The sequence below is a fragment of the Elephantulus edwardii genome, unplaced genomic scaffold (genome assembly GCF_000299155.1).
Source record: "Elephantulus edwardii isolate Elephantulus edwardi_28Jun2011 unplaced genomic scaffold, EleEdw1.0 scaffold00037, whole genome shotgun sequence".
In the NCBI taxonomy this organism is placed as follows: domain Eukaryota; kingdom Metazoa; phylum Chordata; class Mammalia; order Macroscelidea; family Macroscelididae; genus Elephantulus; species Elephantulus edwardii.
In genome coordinates, this window is record NW_006399787.1 from 5121664 (window position 1) to 5134797 (window position 13134).

At 37.8% G+C, this 13134-nt stretch overlaps 1 protein-coding gene across 4 annotated transcripts in view; it reads right to left on the minus strand.

The window, feature by feature from the left end:
* Nucleotides 1-13134, minus strand: part of NRXN3 (neurexin 3) — a 2203380-nt gene that overhangs the window by 1375756 nt on the left and 814490 nt on the right. The gene's annotated exons all lie outside the window — the stretch shown is intronic.

Sequence of the window (13134 nt, forward strand, 5' to 3'; positions counted from 1 at the left end):
TTAAAGGTATATCCCTTATTGCGGAGTTAACTTTAGTGTCAGTGTTGTCCCTGCCTTTCTCACATGCACCTTTACGCACTTATTTCTTGCTTCACCATCCCGCAGGATACCCATCCACTTCTACCCCCTCCCTTCACATCTATCTCCCTTTCACTAGCTTACAAATTTTGGAAAGGATATGTAAATATATGGGATTTATTGGTAACAAGATATGAACTTCACGTATAAGTCTTTGTGAACTGATTTACATTGACTTGAGCGTCAAAATTTTCAGCAATCAAAAAGAAGAGGCAGTATGTGCATGAGTTGGGAGCATATGCTTTGGAATAAAGCAAACTGAACTGAAGGCTAGAGAAAGCATCTTAAATGACCAAACTTCGTGTCTAAAATGAGAAGAATATCTGGAAGACTGCTCTAAAGATTAGAAAAGATAATATAAGCAAATTTCTCAGCCTGACACATGGAAAACAATCAAGGTTTGCTGTTAGTTTACTATAACCCATAGCCATCTGTGAAGCCTATGTCCTTTCCATAAGAGCAGTGTTGTCAAATGTTATTCTAAATGTTCTTGTATAGAGACTTAATAGAAGTCACTTTTGTTAGACCTAAGTGGGGAGGGTCTAAGAAGGCAGGGGTATTTTGAAATAAGGAAGGAATAGAATGGTGTCTTCACTTGTGTTTAATTTTAATGCCTTTTAAACATTCAACATGAAATTTCTCTCTCGTAATATCCTACTAGCATGTAGAGGTGTGCTCAGTCTTGGATAAGCACCTTGGCCTTTGTCTAGTCTGACTGTAGTATAATGTCTAGCTTATATGTTCTGACAATTGTGAACTTTATTTCATTGATTCTTTTATTTAAAAAATTCATTTGTAAATGGTGGTGGTAGTGTTATGTGTCATTCAGTGGCCTGCAACTCACAGTAACCCTACGTGCAACAGCTCTGAAGCCTGTCATATCCTGAGCCAGTCTTACTGACTCTGACATACCTACCTCATTATACTAGTTACTGCTTCAATCCATCTCATCTAGCATCTTCCTCTCCTGTGTTGTCCCTCCACCCTTTCAAGCATGATGTCCTTCTCCAAGGACCGGTCCCTCTTGGCCATGTGCCCAAAATATGTGTGATGGAGCTTCAAAATCCTAGCCTCCAAGGAGAAAGTTGGTTCCACCCTCTCCAAGACAGACATATTTGTTTTCTTGGAGGTCCATGATATGTTCAGGACTCTTCTCCAGCACCACAACTCAAACGCATCAATTCTTCTTTTATCCTCCTTAGTCTTTATCCATCTCTCTGATGCATAGGAATAATTGCAAAGACTGTGTCCTGGATCAGGTGCACCTTAGTCTCTAGGATGACATCATCACTTCTCAGTACACTGAAGTGGTCTCTAACAGAAAATTTTCCCAGTGCAAATTTTATTTTGATTTCCTGACTGCTGGTGCCGAGAGTGTTGGTTGTGGAGCCAAGCAAGCTGTAATTGTTGACAGCTGCAATTTCTTCTCCATCTGTCATGGTGCTTCCAATTGTCCCAGTGGTGAGAATCTTTGTCTTCTTAATGTTGAACTTTTATCCATACTGAAAACTACAATCCTTGACTCTTTGCAGCAAGTTCTTAAGGTCCTCCTCCGTTTCAGCAAGCAAGGTGGTGTCAGATGAAACCATTTCTTTAAATACCTCAACTATTCTCAAGCAACATGCAACTGCAGTCCTGACTGTAATTTCCCTATCCCCCACCCCCCTAAAGAGGTGGAATTCTTCTCTAGGAACATTTGACCAGCCTTTCATCTTGCTTGGATCATTAATCAACACCCTTAGTGCTGACAGTCAGGAGATCAGGAGATGTGTTGTATTGGGTAAGCCTGCCATCAGGGAACTCTCAAAAATACTGAAGACCAATGATGACAGTTTATAGATTAAAGTGTGTGTGATTCAGTCCATGGTCTTTTCAAATACTTGGCTATGTATCCAAGAGATGGGCAATAAATAAAGACAACAGAAGAAGAATTGTTACCTTTGAGCTGTGGTATCCAAACAGATATGTCTTGGAGGAAGTACAGGCTAGAGTGCTCCTTGGAGGCAAAAATGATGAAACTTTCCTCATACTTTGGACACATTGGTATTTATTCCTTGAAGAGGGACATCATGCTTGGAAAGAGAGAGGGTCAGTAAAAAACAGGAAAATCCTCAATGAGGTGGACTGACACAGGACTGTAGTGTGTCACGGATGAAAATAGCATAGGACGAGGTTCAGATCTGTTGTTTATAGGGTCTCTATGAGTTATACTTAATTCAACAGGAGCTAACAACACTAACTAGGCATTTTTTACTAGCCCAATGACTTCATTACATTTTCTGTACCCTTGCTTTGTATTCTCCTTTCTCTGGAGATCAGAAATGTGTATAATTTTTCTACAGTGATGAAATATATTGTTATCTTTATAACTTACAGCTTCCTTTTAAACACTTACACATGTCCTTTTACCTTGGTCTCTGAGTTTCCATCTTGTACACATTTGCTCCTGCCATCCGCTGCTTCTACTTCGTTCACACTTTCCTTCACTGCTCTCCCCACCATGTCCTGTGGGTCCCTCCAGCTGGAAATTGATGCAGCTCCTTCCCTGGGGTCCTGGGGAAGCGAAGGGAGGATGGTGCTTTCTGACAAAAAGCTATAGGAAAACCACTCACAGGAAAGAAAGAGAAACTTCCGTCCTCCAGAGTTAAGGGTTCCTGGTTTCTTTTCTTCTTATTCTCCCCAGAACAAAAGAGAGGTCCTCTGTTTATTGCTGCACATTTCATCATGCCCAAACTCATAAATTACAACATTTTCATTTCTCTATCATGCTTTATATTCCAGAATGAAATCTCATTTCATTTATATTGTTGTTTATTCTATAACTAAGAGCTTAGTTCATAATAACCTCTCTATTTTGATACCTTTGTCATTGTTTTCTTTCTTTCACTTTTTTCTTCATCTTTTTTTAAAATTTTTATTTTACTAATTTTAATTCTGAAGCAAAATATCCTTATTTTTCTTCTATATCTTTATTTTCAAAGACATCCTTACTTAGGTGACAGAGAGTGATCATTTGATTAAGAATCAGAAAAGCAAATTTATAAAGACTAATGTCTGCCATTCATCACCTTTGCCTCCCATAAGCCTAGGGTTCCCCATATGTAATATATGGATATTAAAAAATTTATCACACAGGTCTACTGGGAAGGTCTTGAGTTCATAAACATTCAAAGACTTGGCTTCAGGGGAAATAATCTCTATTATAATTTACTTCTATTCTGGAGCATATATGTCTTCCAACATTTTCCTTACTGCAATATCACTTCAGCCATTCATGAAGACAGACACAGATTATTACAGCTGTGTATGAAATTTCTGGCTTGCACCCCTTGACACTACACTCTTGCTTACCATTCTGTCATTGGGACCTTTCTAGTAACAACTAAGAGCACTGTGGCTGCTAGAAGCTGACACACGGGTTTGGGGATGACAGAAGAATGATTTTATATACATCTAGTGTATATTCATACTTGCTCTGAAACAACTTCATTTTGACAAAGAATATTTATTGATCCTGCTAAGGGTTATTTCTCTACCTTCTCATAAATTCAGAGTAAGGAAACTATGATATTTTATTTAGCCCACAGAATGGATACACAAATTTTTCCTTTTTTTTTTTTTAGGAGCAATGTTCCTTGATCTCTAAGTTTTCTTTCCAGTATTAATTCTAAAATTGAAAAAAAACCCAACCACCCTGATTCTAAGATGCTCTGAATTAGCAGAAATGTTTAAAATGTGTAACTATTATTCTAGAAGCTCTAGAATTCAATTGTTACCCTTTTTTAACATATAGATGAGATTTTAAGCAATTCAAACTCTAGAAAACTTAGGTCAGTTAAGTTAGCTCCAACTAAATGACAATGATATAACTTTATTTTATGTATATATTCCAAATCAAAGGCAATGAATCTGTTTTAATTATTTTGATCCTTAAAGAAGCAACTCATCATCAGTTCTTTTTTCCTCATAGAGCCACTGGGTGAGTTGAAATCGACAACTTTTTGGAGAGTGGCTGACATGCTATTGCATTATTGGGCCTTCTTTACTAAAATTCAATGTCAGAAATACCAGCTGCTAAAAGAAGAACACTAAAAGGACCTGTGTGACTCAAAGCAGGTAAACATCAGAAAGTGAACAAAAACAGAAAGGAAAAAGGGGTGGAAAAGAAGGGGAAGGGGGAAAACAGAGTGGAGTGGGGCTGTGTGTGGGGGGTGATAAAGAGAGGAGGGGTGGTGGAGGAAGAGAGAAGGGCATTTGGTTTGTTGAGAAGGAGAGACAGGGAGAAGGGGAGGGAGAAGAGGAAGAGAAGAAGTAGTAAACAAACCTCCCCACCTCTCCTCCAAAAAGCCAAAATAATAGACCCAGGGACTCAAGCTGAGAAACACTCATACAGCTGAGAAGCACTGGGCCAGATGTGGATCTCAACATACTTCCTTACCATGAATTTTGCTTCCAAGCATTTGCATAGACTATGCGTCAAAACATTGATTAGAATTACACTTCTATTAAAATAAAATGTTCAGTCATCATAAATAGATGACTTCTTCTCTCTTAGTAAAGTAGCTGCCTTTTCTCACTGCAATCTGGAGTGACTTGGTGAATTTGGAAACTACAGACATAAATATGTCAAGAGCGCCGAACGAGTATCAATGTTTTTAGAAGGAGGCTTACTCCCCTCCTGCACAATCTCCTACCTATTTGGATATATTTTGGTTTTTTCTGGATTATACTAAATTGTTATTAAAAGATACTGTTGTTGTTGTTGTTGTTGTTATGTGCCGTCGAGTCGCCTGCAACTCATAGTGACCCTATGTACAACAGCCTTAAACTCCGCTCTGTCCTGTGCCAATCGCACTGTCTCTGATATTCCCATCCCAATTATCCCAGTCACTGAATCAATCCACCTCATAGAGGGCCTTTTTCTCCTGCGCTGTCCCTCCACCCTCCCAAGCATGATGTCCCTCTCTAAGGACCGGTCTCTCCTCACAACATGTCCAAAGTATGTTAGAGCCTCAGAATCCTTGCCTCCAAGGAGCCACCCAGTTTAACCCTTTCCAGGACAAATCTGTTTGTTTTCCTAGCAGTCGATGGTATTCTCAATACTCTTCTCCAGCACCACAGCTCAAAGGCATCAATTCTCCTTCTATCCTCCTTGGTCATTGCCCAACTCCCTGATGCAGGTGATTGCGAAGACCATGGCCTGTATCAGATGCACCTTAGTCTCCAAAGAGATACCATTGCTCTTCAGCACTTTGGAGAGGTCCCTAACAGCAGACTTTGCCATGGCAATGCGCCTTTTAATTTCCTGGCTGCTAGTGCCAAGATACTAAAGTCAATGGAACTAACTAAAGACATAATCTAATCAGATACAGGCATCTTAGAGATCATTTTTTTCATTTTATAATACTATTAAGGTTGTGAGGAGAGACCTGTCCTTAGAGAGGGACATCATGCTTGGGAGGGTGGAGGGACAGCGCAGGAGAGGAAGGCCCTCTATGAGGTGGATTGATTCAGTGACTGGGATAATTGGGATGGGAGTGTCAGAGACAGTGCGATTGGCACAGGACAGAGCGTAGTTTAGGGCTGTTGTACATAGGGTCGCTAGGAGTCGCAAACGACTCGATGGCACATAACAACAACAACATTAAGGTTCCAATATAATGGCATTAGAGTGCCTCAAAAATAAACACAGGAGAGATCATAAAATTATTTTGATTAGTTTGAGTTAACACCAAGTATTTTTTTATCATAATGTGTCAGGGATGGGAAAGATCCAAATATGGCCCAATAATCAGACTTTGGTAATACAGAATATAATGTGTCTCTGATGACCTGAGAAAAGAGTTCATTATTGATCTGAATAACTGAAAAGAGGAAATGGGATGCTTGCTTCATAGGTAGCTATTAACCTGTTAAAGGGCATAATTTGATGAATAAATGGCTATCCTTTTTTTAAAAAAATAATTACAGTACTCAAAAAGGTCTCTTTTGTAGTTGAGATACTTTAATAATATTTCATTGCCCCTCTTTATCACCAATCATCATCATCACCACCACCACCACCACCGCCACCACCATCGCCACCATCACCGCCACCACTGCTGCCGCCACCACCCCCACCACCACCATAATGCATATCTAATATGTGTTAAGTTCCAGGAGCTGTTTTTGCTCAAAAACCCAGATGCTATAATTATTCTTTCTTTTTTTTTTTTTAATAACAGTTGGAGATACTGAGAGGCAGAGACTTTCCCAAGACACAGCTCGATTCTAGTAAAAAGAAGAACTGAATCCAGGCCGGTTGTCTCTAGAGTCTTCTTCACTCTTTGTAATTGTACTATAATGCCTCTCTTCAGCCTGGAATATAAGACATAAATCATACAGAACCAAAAGGTGTCACTGCATATGTCCACTTTCCTCTAATACTCCTATTTACTGAAAATAAATCAGCATATGAACTGTTTTTAGAAAAGATTTCTATTAAAAGACTTCTAGTATGAGCGGTCACCAAGGTTTTGGATGACACTTGTTCCCAGATAAATTTAAAGAACTGAAAGCATACAAGGAAAAGGTTCATGGGCGAATGATAATGGATTTTCATATCAATATATGATAACAATATTTTGAGGAGCTATTTTGAGAAAATACACAAAATGTTTGGTAATACACTGTTCAGAAAAGTTAGAGAGAAAGAAAAATGTCTTATCTTGCTTGTTGTCAATCTGTACAACCACTTTAAAATAAAAATTGGCCATGTGTATAAATATTTATAGCGAGTATAGCTTTTGACTTCGTAATTAAATTTTTAGTTATTTATTCAGTGGCTATTCTTATACATAGATATAAAAGCAATGATCAAAACCATATTTTCTTCCTTTCTGTATATTTTCTCAGTGAAAGAATTAGAAAAATCCAAGTATAAGGACATGCTTAAATCAGTACTTTGTCCATAATTATGATGAGACCTTTAAATAGGATAGAGTATGTCTCTTTCCCTTCTGTTCCTCTAGAACAGGCCCTAAAATGAATTAAGACTAAAATAGAAAAAGTTGCAAAAATGTTAATATTTATGTGAAAGGAAGACATGGTTAGAACTGTACATTATACATTCATAGGCTATCTCTGCTATGAAGATGTATTTTACAAATCCTGATAATTTATATTACTTTGTAAAAGGAAATCTGAAAACTAGGAGATCAGGTTTAAGAGGAAGAGTTTTTCCAACTTTGCATTTGTTCCATTTTCAATTTTCCAAAAAGAAACAAAATTATGTTGTTTTTATAACTCAGATTTTGAGTTAGATCATAATAATTTATTATAGAGGCAGACAGGCAGAATGTGATATCCATGTTATGACAGATATAAACGTCTTCAATATAGGATTCTGCTTCGTGATGTTCTATCTGTTCTAAAATTCTAATAAGGGAAATAATCTTGTTAGGTGAAGTTCTAACTGTACTGGTTGCCAGACTCTTGGAATAGAGACCAAAGAGAGTTCCTTCCCAAAAATACTTTTAAAAATAAAAAAGTCACCTTTCCTGGTTCACCAATGACAAGTGTCTCTTTGGTTAAAGAGATTGTCTAAATAATTCTGGGATTTCCAGCTAACATATACCCAATGATGAAACCATACATTTTGGTAGCACAGACAGGAAAGATAGAGAAAAAGAAATGAAAAAAATCTCAAAAGTGCAATTTGTATACTACTATGTTCCCCACTATGCTGAAAGTGGGCAAGAACCAAAACGGTAAAAATTGTTGTGCTTGGTAACTATAAATGCAGAGGAGCAAAGTCAAACAATCTTTGGGAGATGAAAACAAGTAGATGAAAATAGGGCTTTGAACTAGGGCATTCTGGTTCAACCCTTTGCTGAGAATTTGTGGTTTTCCCCAAAATTTTCTGATTCAGAACCTGTATTTTTGGAATTGTGTTAAAATATAAATTCAGTACAGAAGTGCAAATTCTCAGCAACATATAAAATCATAAATAGCTGGTTCCAAGCCCTGGGTGAGAAGGAAAGAGTCTACAGATGAGAAAAAGAGAAGAAACCTATTCATATCAAAACAAGTATCTTTAACTAATGAACCTGCATCCACGACTGTAACTCCAGAAAAACTAGATGATGCGCAGCTAGTAGTAATGACCTTGATGTAGATCAAGGTGAAGTTTCTGGAGTGGGAGAAAGAGACAGAAAAAAAAATTCAAGATAAAAAAAAATCACAGTTACCAGCCTCAGAACGATGGGTCAAACTCCCCAGAAGATGGCCCTGAGACGCTCCTCATGTCTGGAATTAAACCCACCTCCAGGATGTCCATTTGCTCTTTGGAGGCAAGGATTCTGAGGCTCCGTCTAACATACTTTGGACATCTTGTAAGGAGAGACCAGTCCTTGGAGAAGGACATCATGCTGGGGAGGGTGGAGGGACAGCGCAGGAGAGGAAGGCCCTCTATGAGGTGGATTGATTCGGTTACTGGGGTAGTCGGGATGGGAGTGTCAGACAGTGCAATTGGCACAGGACAGAGCAGAGTTTAAGGCTGTTGTACATAGGGTCGCTATGAGTCGCAAGCGACTCAACGGCACATAACAACAACAACAATCACCAGGATGCCCTTTCAGTCAAGTAACAGGCCTATAACATGAACATCACCTTTCAGGGATACACTCCTCAGAGCAATTAGCCGTAGGAAACCAAAAGGACTGCATCTGTCTTCAAACAAAGCTCTACAGAAGCAGTAGCTAAGGGTGAATGGAAAGGGAGAACCCTGAACCACAGGGTTCTTATGACAGACATGAAACAATATGTGCATACATTGTTAAATGGAAAACTAATTTGCTCTGTCAACTTTCACCCAAACCACAACTAGAAAACAAAACCACGCTCTGGTGGCCAAGTGGGCAAGAGTTCCTCTGTCAACCCAAAAAAAAGGCCGTTCAAACCCACCAGCTGCTCTGAGGTAGAAAATCTTAAATTCTAGCCTCTGAAAAGCCCCTGGCATTTTAGTATGTGCTAGTTTCAACTCGATGGCACAGACCAACAAAAACAATAGCCTTCAGAAGGTATGCTTTGGCAATATCATAATAGCCTGATGTTGCTTCCAGAAGCCTCTGATGTTATGGTATCTGTTTGTGATAATTCAAAGATTGCAAAGTATGGAATATGAAGAAGAAAACCACAGTTCTATTCATTCACACCACTGATTCTGTTGAACTATTTTAAGATTTTTTTTTATATCACACTCTATTCTTTTTCTCTTCTATATCAGATAAGAAAATAATAGCACCTTACAGGTTACATCTTACACGTTAAACTAGTTAGTGGGTTTCCTCACATGTATACAAATAATTACATATATATATATACACAAAGTTAAATACAGGTATTTCCTTTTTATGAAATTGAAGAAAAATATATGTCATATAAAGGAATTAAACTTTTGAGGGGAGGGAAATGAAAAAAAGGAAATATTGACATTTCATCAACCAATGTTGACTAGAGTACTGAAGATTAACAGTATCAGTCCAGAGACTAAGGTGCACCTGATCCAAGCCATGGTCTTCACAGTTGCTTGCTATGAATCAGAGAGCTGGACAATGACTAAGGATGATAGAAGAATCAAGGCCTTTGAATTGTGGTACCAAAGAGTGTTGAACATACGATGGACTGCCAAGAAGACAAACAGGTCTATCCAGGAGAGAGTGAAACCAAGCTTTTCCTTGGAGGCAAAAATTTTTAAACTCCATCTCATATTACTTTGGGCATGTAGTCAAAAGGGACCAGTCCTTGGAGAGGGACATCATGCTTGGAAGAGTAGAGAGACAGTGCAGGAAAGGAAGACCTGGGTGAAATGGATTGACACAGAGACTGAAGTAATGGACGTAGGTGTGTAAGAGTTAGTGAGACTGACTCAGGACAGAACAGAGTTCAGAACTATTGTGCATAGACAGGGTCACTATGAGTCTCAGGTGACTTGATGGCACACAATAACAAATTAACTTATATAGATCTCATATTTAATGACTATGAGCTCACAATATCCATTCAAATGACACCTGATAGGATAGAAGGAAGCAGTGATTAAGAAATCATAGGGAAGAGTCACAATCAGATATGGTGACACACAATAAAACATTTTCCAGACTTACATTTAAGCAAACATTCATGAAAGCAAAAAGTCCATACCTGTTTTAAAACTCCGTACTTCTTAGGTCATTGTCAACCTCATGGAACTGGAACCTTAAGGAAGTGGTGGTTTCCTGGAATTCTCCAGAAAGCAGCCCTGTTTTCTTTAGCAGTGGTCCAAGTGACCCTGAAGTTCAAGTTCCCATGGTTACTGCCAACTCTGTTGTTCTTTTGCAACTTAAAAAGGTTAGGTGGGAATGTTCTCTATAAGATGGATTTAATGGCATTCCTGCCAAATTAATCAAATCCAACAATTTCCCCAATTCAACCAAAGATTTTATTTATGTGTTCTCTAATCTATGCCTTTAATGGACATGAATGTGTTTTGGTGTAAAGAGTCACAAAGAATCACTGAGTGAGAAGTATATATTGTAGGTCACAGGGAAGAGACATGAAATGTTGGGGACAAAAGAGAAGCAATTAAAAGAGGATAGGTAGAGTAGCTCATTAGAAAATGCTTCTAGGGAAGAAACCCTTGGCATGAAGCCAAGCTATAGTCACGGACAGAAAACCATATGAGAGAGAGTGAAAAGATTGCGCTTTTATCTCAAGATCACTACTCTTTATCATAATCATTTGCTCCTTCCTCACACAGAAAGAACATCCTTCTTTTTCATATATTTCTCTTCATTAAAACAAGTGTCACATACACAGAAACACTTGGAAACATCCATTGCCCAAAACAAATAACACTTGCAGGCAAAGAAATGGATAAAAATATTGCTGATGTTAGTCAATATTCTACCTGAGTGACATATTTTAGAAGACAAACACCTTAGAATAATATATTCAAGAACTACCAGAAGAGTGCATGACTTATATTGTAATGTAACTTGGTTTAAGTTCAATGAATTATTCTCCTCCAAGGAATGAAAGAAACTCTGTTTTATAACTGAAGCAGTAACACCTTGTGACTTCTGTTAGAATCACAGAAAGAAGCAAGACTCAGGGATGAGGGACAAAAAGTCCCTCTTTCTAAAATCCAGACTAAAAGATCTATCACGTCTTTTATGTTCGTATTTAAAAATCAATTAAAATGCATAGCCTTAGACACCTATCAAAGAAACAACACGAGAGTCTGTGATCTCTGCAGCAAAAATAATGATGGTTTTCAATATTCTAAGCACTTCAAGCTTGATCCTAGGACAACTTATGATATTGGCACAAGATAAGGCAAGGTTCTGTTCACAGGATTGCTATGAGTTGTTCTCAACTGGATGGCACCCTCCAACAACATCCATAACTGCTTAATCTCTTGATTTGCCTGTATAGTCTTGTCTATTAACTTGTAATTAACTCTTTTTCTCAGCACTGAAGGTCTTATTTTGGTTTGAATGATTCATATTTTTTCTTTTCCTACACAACCACTGTTCAACAAAGAGACACTACACTTTTCACAGTCTTGCCAAAGTTAACTTTCAAGAGAATTAAAAAATGTCTTCCAAAACCTAATCTTGATAGTTTACCTTAATAATGAATTGAAGTCTGTGACATTCTTTGTAGGCTGTGATCAAAGCTGAGAACACAGCTTTGTTCCCTACTTTCCAATTTTTTGAGGCTGTTCTAAGTAGAAGATCTTATATATTGGTTTGGGGAAACCTCCTGATATTTGTGTGTTAACGAGTAAGAGTTTCTGATGCAATGTAATTAACTCCAAGCCAGGATGTGCAAAGAGCAGCAAATGAAATCTCTGATAACTTCATCAGACTACTCTTTTAATTCTGTGTTCTATAAATAAGCTTTTGAAGCCTGGAGAAGCTAGATTCCACTTTGGATGAGGCTTTCCCCTCTTATTCTCAATTTCTATCTTGTTCCCTTCTAGAATCCAAAGCAAAGGAAGCAAAAAAGCTTGCAAAGATACACTTAAATGAAAAAGGAGAAGCATGAGATGCAGTAGCAGGAGCAACCAGATGTAAACAACTAAATATTGTATGAGTCGATTTATGTGACATATTTTCAAAAAGGCCAATTAATAGACAGAAATAGATTAGCGGTTGCTTAGGATCTCAAGTGGGAGCAAGGATTAATTGTGAAATATCAGAGTGAAACTTGAGGTGATAAAATATTCTGAAATAGGATTTGTTTTCATGTTTGGGGGGAAAATCTATATATTTCACAAAATAATTACTTAAATGCACATTTGCAATTTTCAAATGCTATAGAATGTAAATTATACTTCCCTAAAGCTAATTTATTTTGGGGGGGAGAGAAAACTCCAGGCTTTAGAGAAGTAAAAAACCATATTTCAATTAAGCCTTAATGAGGCAAATATCTTGATAAATTTATGGTTAATTAGAAATGTGTAAACACAGAAAAATAAGATGTTGGTTAAAAGAACTAAAAGTGACAGCAACACAAACACTAAGTGCAATAGTTTAGGAAGTAGTTGTTTATGTGGGCTTTTATTGACCAAGTTTAGTATTCTCTTTTTGTTAATGCATATGGCATTTTATTTTTCTTTTAAAAAGTAGAATTGAAATTTGGTAACAAATTTCTAATCAAGAAGCAAGGTTAAAAGACTGAATATCTAGACAGAATAGTTAAATGAAAGGACATAATTTTATTATCTCCTTTTATTTTGCCGCAATTGTTCCAGTAGAAATATCCCAGTGGAGTGAGCCCTAAATGATAAGATTATGCTGAGAATGATGAGTGAGCAATGCTCAGTAAATTCCATTTTCTCTTCCTGGGTGCACAGGGGACTATGTATCCCAGCATACCTTGCAGCTAAGATGAGGTAATGCCTGGCAAATAGAATGTGGTCACAAGAGATGTATGACACTTTCATCGAGGCAATTAAAAAGATGTGCAAAGCCATCCAAGTGCTCCCTCTGCCCAAGTGGATGGGAAGTGAAGAGTCCATTGCACCCAAGT